At 36.0% G+C, this 13,794-nt stretch overlaps 1 long non-coding RNA gene and 2 pseudogenes across 3 annotated transcripts; 1 reads left to right on the plus strand and 2 right to left on the minus strand.

Moving 5' to 3' along the window:
• Positions 1-286: 286 nt before the first annotated feature.
• LOC147500789 (rust resistance kinase Lr10-like) lies at positions 287-2,834 on the minus strand (annotated as a pseudogene). Its single transcript, XR_015196523.1, has 3 exons — positions 1,909-2,834; positions 1,580-1,621; positions 287-1,489 (listed from the first exon to the last, which is right to left on the minus strand). The product of XR_015196523.1 is annotated as a rust resistance kinase Lr10-like (transcript).
• A 4,095-nt stretch (positions 2,835-6,929) lies between these two features.
• On the minus strand, positions 6,930-11,823 carry LOC147500790 (LEAF RUST 10 DISEASE-RESISTANCE LOCUS RECEPTOR-LIKE PROTEIN KINASE-like 2.4; annotated as a pseudogene). The gene is made up of 4 exons (XR_015196522.1): positions 10,422-11,823; positions 10,203-10,319; positions 8,416-8,451; positions 6,930-8,325 (listed from the first exon to the last, which is right to left on the minus strand). The product of XR_015196522.1 is annotated as an LEAF RUST 10 DISEASE-RESISTANCE LOCUS RECEPTOR-LIKE PROTEIN KINASE-like 2.4 (transcript).
• A 516-nt stretch (positions 11,824-12,339) lies between these two features.
• LOC147500791 (uncharacterized) lies at positions 12,340-13,622 on the plus strand. Its single transcript, XR_015196525.1, has 3 exons — positions 12,340-12,434; positions 12,531-12,633; positions 13,523-13,622. It is a non-coding gene; the product is annotated as an uncharacterized LOC147500791 (long non-coding RNA).
• Positions 13,623-13,794: the final 172 nt, after the last annotated feature.

A 13,794-nucleotide genomic window follows, 5' to 3' on the forward strand; every position in this document is an offset into this window, starting at 1 on the left:
AGTTGAAGCAAATCTGAAAATTGACAACTTGGAATGTTGAGCACATACTACTCTTTTAATCTTCTTTTTAATTCTTGGTCACCAACCCGCGTTGACACAATGTTCTCAGATTTCTAAGTCATCTATATACAAATATAAGGAACAAGTGAAACAACAAAGTCAACTAGAAATTTCATTTAGATATACATGGCATTGGATAGTTTAATAAATCCCAAGTAATTTCCAAAGAGTCGTATGGAGCTTGAAGATCAATCTTGCCATGCATTGGAGGATAAATGTTGAAAAAGGAGCTATAATATGTCTTTTACTGTTGCAGAAAATTAGTACAATGAGACCCTTCCCTATCTAAATTTAAAGAGCGTTGTTTGTAGCACAAATCCCACTTTGGTCGTAGAGTAACTCCTATGATGATGAGGAAGAAGATAGTGCAGGATTTGGAGGCATTTGCAACTCTTCATTGTTTCCTTCTAACATCTCCTCCTCTTTACCTTGCTCATTGAAGGCCTATTTGATGGGTGTGTTTGTATGCACCAAAGAGCCACTATGATCATCTTTTTCGTCGTCTCCTCCTCAAACATCTCAGAGGATCCTTCTATATTGAAGTCTGGTTTAAGATGATTATATATCCACTGCGGAAAGTAAATCTCACTCATGTTCTCCACTGTTGCATCAATGTTCTTTCTCCCACCAATCATTTCTAACACCATCATTCCATAACTATAAACATCCGACTTGTGAGACACCCCTCCAAAGCCTCCAAAGCTTCTAAACGAGACTTCAAGTGCAATGTAACCAGGAGTTCCTCGAGCTCCAACCCATGACAAAATACTAATATCTCTGGTTGGACATAGTTTAGCCATCCCAAAATCAGAAATTTTTGGGCAGAAGTCTTCGTCTAGAAGGATATTGTGAGGTTTTATATCAAAATGCAAAATGCGAGTGTTACAACCACGATGCAAGTATTCCAACCCTCTAGCAATACCAAGTGCTATTTGGTAAAGTTTTTCCCATCCTAGAAGAGGCGTGATACTTGATTCCTTGTCTTTGTAAATAAACCGTTCGAGGGATCCATTCGGCATGAACTCGTACACAAGAGCTCGTTTAGTTTTCTCAGTACAAAAGCCAAGGAGGCTGACCACATTGACATGGTTAGTCTTGCCAATGGTAGCAACTTCATTAACAAAATCTTCTCCATTACCCTTTGACTCATTCAATACCTTAACTGCCACTAAACGGCCATCACGAAGTTGTCCTTTGAACACACAGCCATATCCTCCTTTGCCTAATGTATCTTTAAAGGAATTGGTCATCTTCTTGACTTCTGAATACTTGTACCTTTGTAGACCAAGACATCCATAGTTCTCCAAGAACATTTCTACATTTGTTGAAGTCTCCTTTTTATTCCACCAACGAGAGACAAATGAAAAAATTATCTTCCTGTAAAGTACCAATAAGATTATAAGAACTACTACAACTCCACAGGCTACACCTGTAAACAAAGAGATAGCCTTTAAATTAAAAAACTGCAAATGTTTTTGTAAAGAGCCGATACATGATATATAGTATATAGTAAGCTCACCAATAGTAATTATCTTGGGTGCTGTAATGGGTAAGTCGTGGCCTGCAATGCAAACATGTGGTTATCGTACAATCATTTTGTTGTTCATTATTTTCTTAGAATTTCGAGTGCATTACAAGCTCTATCTCCATTCCTAAATCCTAATACCAACAATATTTGAAATGTTATTTGAAAAATGATTTTTCATACTAAATTCGCGTTAGAATCACTTATAAACAATATGGATAATTACTTAAAAGAATGAATTACTTGTTTGATAATAGTGTAGAATTAAGAAAAGATGATTATTCATTTATTTAAGGATTAGAAATTATAAATTAGAAACATACCTCTATCACCAGGATAGTAGATGCAACTACGAAAACTTTTACTATTAAACTGGCACATCCCTCCTGAATTCTCGCAGCCCTGACATTCATTAGTAGGCGCAGACCAGCCTAGCTTAAACCCTTGTTTTAATTCCTGTGTTAAGTTTGGTGCCGCGTTACTAAACGTTGCCACTACACTCTCCGAACAGGTTTTGTACCCGTCAAATCCTATTAGAATGTTACCTTCAGTGAAAGCATAAGAACGTTCATTTGTGTGGTTGTTGTTGTATATGTCTAGACAAGGAATAAGCTGCTCGACATTTTGGATATTGTTGGTGCAATTGTAGAAAAAGGTCATATTGGTATTTCCATCGTAGTAGCGCAAATACGGTGTGGATTGTAACGAGAAATTTCTTCGTGGTTGAGGACAATCTTGGTCTACTATATCTACTATATCCACGTCCACTATTCTTACAAACTTCTTACTGTAATCTATCTCTCGCACAAGATAGTGGTGGTTGGAGATATTAATGACCGGACCGTCCGGACGGGAGTCTAAACATTTTATCACTAATCCTGGATATCCAGTATCGTTGAAAGTATACCCGGGATAGATAAACCCGCCGTCATCCACAATCTGGTCACCTGAATTAAGTCGAAACGGGTATCCAACATAAAAATCGCCTGTACAATTCTCGGAAGTGACTAGAAGAATTCCATTGAGGCCGATGAGAACTAGGACGAAAGTGAGGAACTGAAGCAATTGAAACATTATGACAACTCCAATCTCACACACACAAACTATACTTGTTTTGATCGATCACCAAAGCGCCATCTGTTTACAACTCTTGAGCAGGTCAGTGGAACAACAGGGACAAGATTTTTAATAATAGAGCTCATCTCCATAGACGACTTCATCAAGTCGTCTGCCATTCAATTCCACATAATCATAATTGTTTTAGGCCCACTTGGTTTGAACCTTGCGCTCTCGTGGTAAAACCCAGCGGTGGAAACCAAGTTATATTTCACAAACTTGACAAACCAAGAAATAAGTGACACGTTGGAATGCCGAAAGAAAATTCACTTCTTCAAGAGATTGGTCAGTTTCGGAGAAATGAAGAGATGAAAAAGCCGAAGAATAAGAGGGTTTCGTCTTTGAGGAAAGGCTCAGAAGGTCTGCTTGCATTTCCTCTAAGAAATTCTATGGGAACTCTTAATTTTAATTTCAGTTTCTTAATTTTGATTGCAAAACTGAACTCTTAAATGCAAAAAAAAATTCAGTTCCGCTTTGCTTCAGTGTTTTAAATTTTATGTTTTGGTTTGTTGACCTGCATGCAATCCACAATTATATTTATTAACTACATTTAGAATGCATGCAAAACTGTAAAAGTACAAAAGTTTGCATTAGAACTTATGTTTAGAAGACTACCACTCTTTTAGAATTAGAAGGCCCTCAACCAAGTAACACCATCTTGGTCAAAATATTAATTAATACTTTGTATTTATTGCCATAGATTTTTAATACCATCATGATCTAATTTTATACTGTGGTTCTATTAGATGTTTACACACAAGTATTACAAAGTAAATATTTGCTCCATTTGAGTACACCCCTATTAGATGTTTACACAAGTATTACAAAGTAAATATTTGCTCCATTTGAGTACACCTAAACAACAAATAAAGCCACATTCATATATATATATATATCCCACTAGAATAACAAGAAATTAGTTTTGTAACTCATCTATATGTGTATGTAAATAGAATTTTCTTTAATGGGGTATGAGCTTCTACAATTAGGACTTATGTACAGTTTAAGGTAATCTTAGATTCTTGGCCATTTCAGCAGATTTTTATTTTCTACGACATACGTGCCTGAAGCTTTCCATTCTTATGATGTAAGGCATTTAAACCGCCACATTCAGCAAGAGACAATGAACTGTTGATCTGTGACATACTAACCCCAAGGCGGCATTTGTAAACACCCAAGGAATGAACCTAAAATTCCCCTGTTTCAGTCAGGCAAAGAAATTCATTGACAGGTCCATATGGGTCACATCTGACGTCTATGAGAGTCTCAAATGCTAGCAGCATCTTTGTGAGAACGCCAATGTGAAGTTCTTTTTTCTACAGGGCTATGCCAATTTCGTTTTTGTAACTAAATATATTAAGCATTAAACAGCAGTTTATTTGTAAGAATGTCATTCAAAACTTGCTTGAGCATACTGGATTTCAATGTAAATGCAAATCTTTGTGTTTTTGGTAAAAAATGCAAATCTTTGTTTGTATTTTCTAAAGCAGTGGTTATGCTCAAAATTTTCTTGAGTGTAAATGACTGATGAGTTAGCAAATAACACACCATCCCCACTCTTTTCCCAAATAATTATCTTTGTAACACGTGCAACGCACGTGCCCGTTTACTAGTATATAATAGTAAGGTTACAATATAGAGGTTAAACACCACTCGGGCTGGATTAAGTTCCCACTTTGAATCCAACAAAATATATTCCATGAAGGTGATAAAACCTTCATTCTAATTTCTAAATCATGTGTGTTTCCAGTAAGAGTAATTAATTTATATCTTGCTGGAATGTTTCTAGCTCTAGGTGGACGAGGAGTCGGATCAACATCTTTCCCCTTTGTCTTGCTTCCTTTCTTCTTCTGAATCTGCCATGGTTCCTCACCATCCTTTGAGTTATCCTCATCATCAGCATACTCCTGCACCATCCATGCAGGCTTATACTTTTTCATTGCTATCGGTCTGCCATGTTTCTTCACCATCCTCGGCATTATCATCTTCATCTGCGAGTTCAACCTAATTAACTGATCTTAGCAGTGAATTTGCCTCATTCAATAATTTGAGCATGTTTCCTTCTCCAATAGTGGAAGAAGAATTGGACTCAGCCATTCTCGTTGTTGAAGAGGAATCTGGCTCTAAAGCTCCACTTTTCATAGTCCTCGCAATGGGAGAATAGGAATCAGCTGCTCGAGTATTCTCTTGCGGCACAATTGGATCTTCAGCCATATTAACTCTAAGTGGAGTTGCAATGTAGTTTGGAGAAACAGAATTTGCGACAGCTAGAGAGCAGTTAGTAGCTGTAACAGCAGCTTGAAGTGCATTCAAAAGATGCACTGATTGCATTTCCACAACTAGTGGAAGCAATGCAACAGCATCAATAGCTATATTTTATGCTACCCCAACTTGTGGTATAGCATCAACGTGATCAGTTCCAGCTTCTTGTGTTTGTGCATCTCCGGCCTCTAGACCCACCACATTTTCTGGTAATGTATCCCCAGTGCCAGTAGAAATTGGAGTAGGAATATAATGGGAACACCCTTTGAGTCTTTGTCCCCACTAGTTCCAGCTTCCCGGTTATTATTTGCTGATTTCTATTATGCCTCCTTCGATGATTTGCAGCTTCAGTAGCATGCTGATTTTCTTGCCTCGGTTCCTTTTCCAGGTTTATGTCCTTCCCATCTCTTATCTCTTTCTGTAGAGATTTACAATCGCCCATCAAGTGTCCAATTGACTTGCAATGGGAGCAAAATTTTGGAAGCCTTGAGAGTTAAATTTCCTGGATAAAGTCTTGTCCATCTGGAACTTCGACTATAATCTGGCTTGGAATTGGTTTAGAAAGATCTAAATCAACCAGTACACTTGCATAAAACCTGAAATCTCTCTCCGCAGTTGTTTTATCAATTCCGATGGGGTAACCAATACATCTACCCATAGCCATGAGTATTTCATAGTCCCAAAAATTTTGTTTTAGTTTAGGTAATTTAACCCACACCATTGCATGAGAAATACGCTAAATTTCAGAATCAAAATATGGCTTCCACTTTGTTAACTTGAGAATTTGATTCTCAAATTTCCAAGGTTCTCCACTCCAAATTCTGACAAGATCTTCCTCAGAGGTAAGTCTAATCATGAAGTAACCTTTTCCCAAAGGGACTATTTTCCAAAGAACCTTTTGATGCCATTTCTCTGCAAAAGAATAGTTCTAACAGTGTCTATGTTGATTTTTTGGAAATCAAGTCGACCTACTAAACTGAATTTGCATAATTGTAAACCTCTGTCTATTGCTTGTTTTGGAATTCTTATAGATGGAATGTTACCTTTCATCCCAGGAATGGGTAACGCAGCTAAATCGATTTCTATGGAAGCATTTGCTTTAACTTTTTCAGCAAAAGAGATTCTTCTATTACTTGCATCTGATGATCCATTAAGAGCATTCCCACCTAACCTTTCCGCCTACTGAAAGACTTGAAAGACTGTTACAGGTATAGTTGGGTTTTCCAATTCATACAAATCCATTATAAATCCTCACTTTTGGACACAACGCGTGATTATAAACCAGAAGATTGAAGAATTTGTGAAGAGTAATTCTCTCCGAACTCAGATGTGAGGATTTGACTAGAGAGAGATTAATCAGTAGTAAGTCAAACAGTACTTCCACACTCCTCATAGTTTCTGTACCAGTTAAATTCTTTTGGAATGTTATCTCGAACGAAAGCATAAGAATGTGTACTAGTATTCCTGTTGTTGTTGTTATTCTCTAGACAAGGAAGAGCCTGCTCAACATTTCCAATGTTTGTGCAATTATATATAGAAAATGTTCATATTGGCTTGTTCATTAAAGTAGTCTAAAGACGGTATGGATTCTAATGAGACGTTCCTTCTTGGTAGAGGGCATTCTTCTTTTTCTATATCTACGTCAACCACTTTTATAATTTTCCCTTCATAATATATGCGTTGCACATGATAGATGTGGTTTGAGATATTAATGAACAGACGATATGGATACTCTGAACATTTGATCAGTAATAATCCTGGATATCCATCATCACCGACAAGAATATTAATTCCGAAGTGGATATCGAATATTAGTCGCTTCCAGACAATAACTGGATGTCACTGCAAGAACTCCATTCAGATTGATAATGCGGAACGTAAGGAGTTGAAGCAACTGAAAATTGACAACTTGGAATGTTGAGCACATACTACTCTTTTAATCTTCTTTTAATTCTTGGTCACCAACTCAGTTGACACAATGTTCTGTATTTCTAAGTCATATGTATAAAAATCTAAGCAACAAGTGAAACAACAAAGTCAACTAGAAATTTCATTTAGCTTTACATGTCATTGGATAGTTTAATAAAGCCCGGTAGCACCAAAGAGTCGTATGGAGCTTGAAGATCGATCTTGCCATTGGAGGATAACAGTTGAAAAAGGAGCTATAATATGTCTTTTATTGTTACAGAAAATTTGTACAATGAGACCCTTCCCTATCTAAATTTAAAGAGCGTGTTGTAGCACAAATCCCACTTTGGTCGTAGAGTAACTCCTATGATGATGAGGAAGAAGATAGTGCAGGATTTGGAGGCATTTGCAACTCTTCAGTGTTTCTTTCTAACATCTCCACCACCTTGCTCATTGAAGGCCTATTTGATGGGTGTGTTTGTATGCACCAAAGAGCCACTATGATCATCTTTTTCGTCGTCTTCTCCTCAAATATCTCAGAGGATCCTTCTATATTGAAGTCTGGTTTAAGATGATTATATATCCACTGCGGAAAGTAAATCTCACTCATGTTCTCCATTGTTGCATCAATGTTCTTTCTCCCACCAATCATTTCTAACACCATCATTCCATAACTATAAACATCCGACTTGTGAGACACCCCTCCAAAGCCTCCAAAGTTTCTAAACGAGACTTCAGGTGCAATGTAACCAGGAGTTCCTCGAGCTCCAACCCATGACAAAATACTGATATCTCTTGTTGGACATAGTTTAGCCATCCCAAAATCAGAAATTTTTGGGCGTAAGTCTTCGCCTAGAAGGATATTGTGAGGTTTTATATCGAAATGCAAAATGCGAAAGTGTTACAACCCACGATGCAAGTATTCCAACCCTCTAGCAATACCAAGTGCTATTTGGTAAAGTTTTTCCCATCCTAGAAGAGGCGTGATACTTGATTCCTTGTCTTTGTAAATAAACCGCTCGAGGGATCCATTCAAAGATGAACTTCGCATACAAGAGCTCGCGTTTAGTTTTCTCAAGACAAAAAGCCAAGGAGGCTCACCACATTGACATGGTTAGTCCTGCCAATGGTAGCAACTTCATTAACAAAATCTTCTCCATTACCCTTTGACTCATTCAATACCTTAACTGCCACTAAACGGCCATCACGAAGTTGTCCTTTGAACACACAGCCATATCCTCCTTTGCCTAATGTATCTTTAAAGGAATTGGTTATCTTCTTGATTTCTGAATACTTGTACCTTTGTAGACCAAGACATCCATAGTTCTCCAAGAACACTTCTACATTTGTTGAAGTCTCCTTTTTATTCCACCAACAAGAGACAAATGAGAAAATTATCTTTCTGTAAAGTACCAATAAGATTGTAAGAACTATTCCAACTCCACAGGGTACACCTATAAACAAAGAGGTAGCTTTTAAATTAAAAAACTGCAAATGTTTTTGTAAAGAGCCGACACATGATATATAGTATATAGTAAGCTCACCAATAGTAATTATCTTGCGTGCTATAATGGGTAAGCCTGCAATGCAAACATGTGGTTATCGTTAACATATACATGGCATGACCATAGTCACAAGCTCATTTTATTGAATCATACAATCATTTTATTGTTCATTATTTTCTTAGAATTCCGAGTGCATTACAAGCTCTATCTCCATTCCTAAATCCTAATACCAACAATATTTGAACTGTTATTTGAAAAATGATTTTTCATACTAAATTTGCGTTAGAATCACTTATAAACAATATGGATAATTACTTAAAAGAATGAATAACTTGTTTGATAATAGTGTAGAATTAAGAAAAGATGATTAACAGACTACTATAATCAAAGTAATAGAAATACACACTTATGGATTGAGGATGAATTTTGCTCCTAACCGAGTGCTAACAGTTCTTCAAGCGTTGTCTAATCAGGATAAAACAATCAGACACTCAAAATTGTAGCACTACAAGTTATGAGTCCTAGTGAACCTTTTAATGTTTTGCTTGTTTCTTACAACCTTTTATTCTATTAATTGCGTTCCGGGCAGAAAATACACAAAAAGCTATCTGACAGGAAAAAGTAATTAGGAAACGAGCTATGGTGTATTCATAAACTATCTGGTGCTTGGTAATGAGTTCCATCAAATCAAATGTATCTATATATATTTTTTTTCAATTTGTCTGTTCTAAAATAATATAGTATAAGTACGGAACGAAGGACCATTCTCTTCTATATAAAATTCAATCACTCTACTTGAGAGTTGAGACTATATTTACTAGAACGAATGCCAAAAACACCCTCCAGAATGATGGAACAAATAATTGGAACGTGGTAATAGATAGACAATATGGCAACAAGAAATTGGTCCCATTTTCGAGTGAAAATCACTCTCAAAACTAGTGATTTTTTTTAATCACTCTCAAAGACAAATTTCGGATGAAAATAACCCGGAAAACCAATTTTCGAGTGAAAATAACCCTTAAAGACAAATGACCCGGATTTGAAATAAATATTTCCCAATTTTATCTTTTGTTATAAACAATGAGTATTCATATCTTATGCTGATGTATGAACAATTTGTTATAAACAATGAGTATTCATACCTTATGTTGATGTATGAACAATCATTGTTCATACCCAAATACGTGAACCTACCTCATACAATATATTGATGTATGAACAATAGTTGTTCATAGCTCATGTTGAGGTATAAACAATGATTGTTCATACTCCAATAGCTGTTCTTACTGATCATATATTATGTTGGAGTATGAACATTGATTGTTCATACCCCAAATAGGTATGAACAATAAGTGTTCATACTCTAATAAGTGTTCTTATTGATCATACATTATATTGATGTATGAACATTGATTGTTCCTACCCCAAATAAGTATGAACAATAATTATTCATAACTCATGTTGATGTATAAACAGTAATTGTTCATACTCCAAGATGTGTTTTTACTGATTATACATTATGTTGAGGTATGAACAATCATTGTTCATACCCCAAATAGGTATGAACAATCAATAATGAGTGTTCATAGCTTATGTTAAAGTATGAACAATAATTGTTTGTACTCCAAATATGTATAAACAATTATTGTTCATACTATATACACTAGGTCGTTTCGGTTGGGCCAGACCATTTATTATTTCGTAACAGTATACTTGACTTTTCATCTACCCGGGCCATTTTTAATTTCGCGGTATACTTAACCTTTCGTCTACCCGGTCCTCACAAATGATTAAAAAAAAAAAAAGGTGTCCTCTACACTTACTTTTTCCCCCGATCTGTCCTGAAGAGTCAGCCCCTGATATTGCTTTTCCCCCTATCGGTCCTGGAGAGTCAGCCCCTGGCAGTGCTTTTCCCCCTATCGGTCCTGGAGAGTTAGGTGCTGGTAGTGCAATAGCAAACCCAACATTACATGATGTATACACACAAGTTGTTAAAATCGGGATTATTTGTAGGGATTAGAAATTAGAAATTAGAAACATACCTCTCTGTTCAGGATAGTAGATGCAACTACGAAAACTTGTACTATTAAACTGGCACCTCCCTCCTGATCTCTCGCAGTCCTGACATTCATTAGTAGGGGCAGACCAGTTGAGCTTAAACCCTAGTTTTAATTCCTGTGTCCTGTTTGCACCTTCCAGGTAACTAAACATTGCCACTACACTCTCCGAACAGGTTTTGTACCCGTCAAATAATCCTATTGGAATCTTACCTTCAGTGAAAGCATAAGAACGTTCATTTGTGTGGTTGTTGTTGTATATGTCTAGACAAGGAATAAGCTGCTCGACATTTTGGGTATTGTTGGTGCAATTGTAGTAGAAGACAATAGTACTGACATATTCACCGTAGTCCAAGTACAGTGTGGATTGTAACGAGAAATTTGTTCGTGGTTGAGGACAATCTTGGTCTACTATATCCACGTCCACTATTCTTACAAACTTCTCCCTGTAATCTATATCTCGCACATGATAGTGGTGGTTGGAGATATTAATGACCGGACGGGAGTCTAAACATTTTATCACTAATCCTGGATATCCACTATCATTCAAAGTATTATACCTGGGATAGATAAACCCGTCATTTCCCACAATCTGGTCACCTGAATTAAGTCGAAACGGGTAATCAACACTTAAATAGGATGTACAATTCTCGGAAGTGACTAGAAGAATTCCATTGAGGCCGATGAGAACTAGGACGAAAGAGAGGTACTGAAGCAATTGAAACATTATGACAACTCCAATCTCACACACACATACTATACTTCTGATCTGTTTACAACTCTTGAGCGGCTCAGTGGAACAACAGGGACAAGATTTTTAATAATAGAGCTCATCTCCATAGACGACGTCATCAAGTCTTCTGCCATTCAAATCAAATCCACATAATGTGTGGTCATAATTGTTTTAGGCTCTCGTGGTAAAACCCAGCGGCTGAGACCAAGTTATATTTCACAAACTTGACAAACCAAGAAATAAGTGACACGTTGGAATGCCGAAAGAGAATTCACTTCTTCAAGAGATTGGTCATTTGAAAAAACAAGTACAAGCATTAGATAAGAATTTAATTTCGGAGAAGGAGGGAGTGAAGGAAATGGTTGTTAAGGAAATGATGGTTTTCGATACCGGAGTAAATGAAGAGATGAAAAAGCCGAAGAATAAGAGGGTTGGCGAGTTTGGAGACTAATAAACGGGCGGCAAGTTTTCCATTATATATAAGATACGATAAAATCAATCAACCAATCTCTTGAAGGCAAGTTTTCCATTATTTTCGGTTTTAACCTATCCAAAAAAGGTACCCAAAAGTATCAACCACGAAATTCTCTCGAGGCTCTAACTGAAAGGGTATATTTGTCATTTAAAGTATTCCCATAACTATAAAAGTCGACTTCTTCGAAATTAATTTTAAAATCGAAACTACAAATTTGATAATTCCTAATTTGCTCTCCATCAGAACGATTTCTATTGAACCAAATAGCCAATCATTTTAAAGGTTAGTATGAATTTTTCTCATTGTTTATTTTTTTCCCTTTTAATTCTTCTTTCACTTCAAACTGAATTCTATGGGAACTCTTAATTTTAATTTCAGTTTCTTAATTTTGATTGCAAAACTGAACTCTTAAATGCTAAAAAAATTTCAGTTCCGCTTTGCTTCAGTGTTTTAAATTTTATTTTTTGGTTTGTTATTGTGTAGGGCGCGCATCAATTCACTGTGTGCTCCTCGTCTGCGAAATTACGTTCTCTAATAGATAGGTATGCACGAAAAAAATTCTTCTCTCCAATCTAATTGATAATTCTTCGTTTTTTTTGTTTATCGCCTACTATTATGATGAAACTTACTTGATGATGAAATATATTGTATATATCGTCTGGCACTTTTGGTCATATTACTTAGGACTTTTTTTGGATGGTGAAGAGGACAAGGAGGAGTATTTTTTCAACGAAAATTTTGTTCAACTAGTATTGGAGAACGATCTATGCTTTCTAAGTAACGAGTTCAGGTTTGGTCCTAATCTCTGTTGCCTAATCTCTACTGGAAAAAATGAAAATCTTTTTGTTGCTTATTGCTTTTCTCTTGCTTCCTTCCATTTTTGAAGAAAGGGAAAGGAGTGAGCGCGGTGAAAGTGCGAATGATGATATCGACAGACCGGAAAACTTGAAAACATATCTCGTGTATCATCAAGGGTATTGGTCAAAATGGTTAGTTTTTTTTTCATTTTGCAGTTACATTAAAGTTTTGGAGTGCTTGGTCTAATTTTGTTTTTTCATTTTGCAATTAAATTAGAATTTTAGAGTGCTTCGTCTGATTTCCTGAACATAACAACTGTATTTTTTATTTTAACCCAATCTTTTAAATCAAAAGGGTACCCAAAAGTTTCCCCAAAAAATTCTCGAACAGTTTTAAGTTGAAGGGTATAATCGTCATTTAAAAACAAATCAGTTACAATCTAAACGTTGCGTCTTTCAGTCTCCATCTTCTCAACACTCTCATTGGTTTTAGACCCATAATGCGGTTCTTTTTGCTTTTGCTTTTGCTCTTCTTCGCTGAAAAGGTTAATTGGTAATTTAAATCCCAGAACTATAAAGGTCAACTTCTTCAGCAAACAGAGATAGAAACACCGTTTCGGCAGTTTCACAATTAAAAAAAGGAAAACCGCTCGTCTTCTTCATACCTGACCAATACCCAAATTAACTTTAAAATCGAAACTAAAACCATGGCGAAAATTTAAGGTTCCCACCTTCTCCAAGTTTCCATTCAATATCCCTTTCTCCCGATTCACGACGCTTCAGTGAGGCGATTGGGTACTAAATACTGGGTATGTTAATTGTCTGCTCTTCGTTGTCTTCATTTTTTGACATCGCTTAGTTGTCACTCTAAGAATTGTCTGGTTACAAGTTTATTCATTTTTAATAAATTTCTTTGTATTACAGGTTTTTCTCTTCGAAATGAAAGGAAGTGGATTATTTGGATTGCATAATAAAATGAAAGAAAGAAATGCATACCATACCATTAGTTCTATATGTTTAGTTACATTTACGTATCATTTTTTTCATTTTCTTATACGTATGCATCTCTGTCTAACTCCAGGGACTTAGAGTACATGTTGATTGGATAAGAAGAGATGTGGCTCATAAAATAGAAGTGCTTCTAGAGGCCGACGAGAGGCGTTGCTCATTACCTCGATTGAAGTATACTATTTTATTTAATTTTGATATTTTTTTATGTATTCGTTTGTGTTTTCCTTTAGACTACATATATATATTCAATTTCATAATTTGTTTTAACATGAAAATTGGAAAATATATGAAAACCACCACAACTTTATTAATTTTGACTTAGGGTGTATTTGTTATGATTAT

Source organism: Coptis chinensis, chromosome 5 (assembly GCF_015680905.1).
Source record: "Coptis chinensis isolate HL-2020 chromosome 5, ASM1568090v1, whole genome shotgun sequence".
In the NCBI taxonomy this organism is placed as follows: Eukaryota; Viridiplantae; Streptophyta; class Magnoliopsida; order Ranunculales; family Ranunculaceae; genus Coptis; species Coptis chinensis.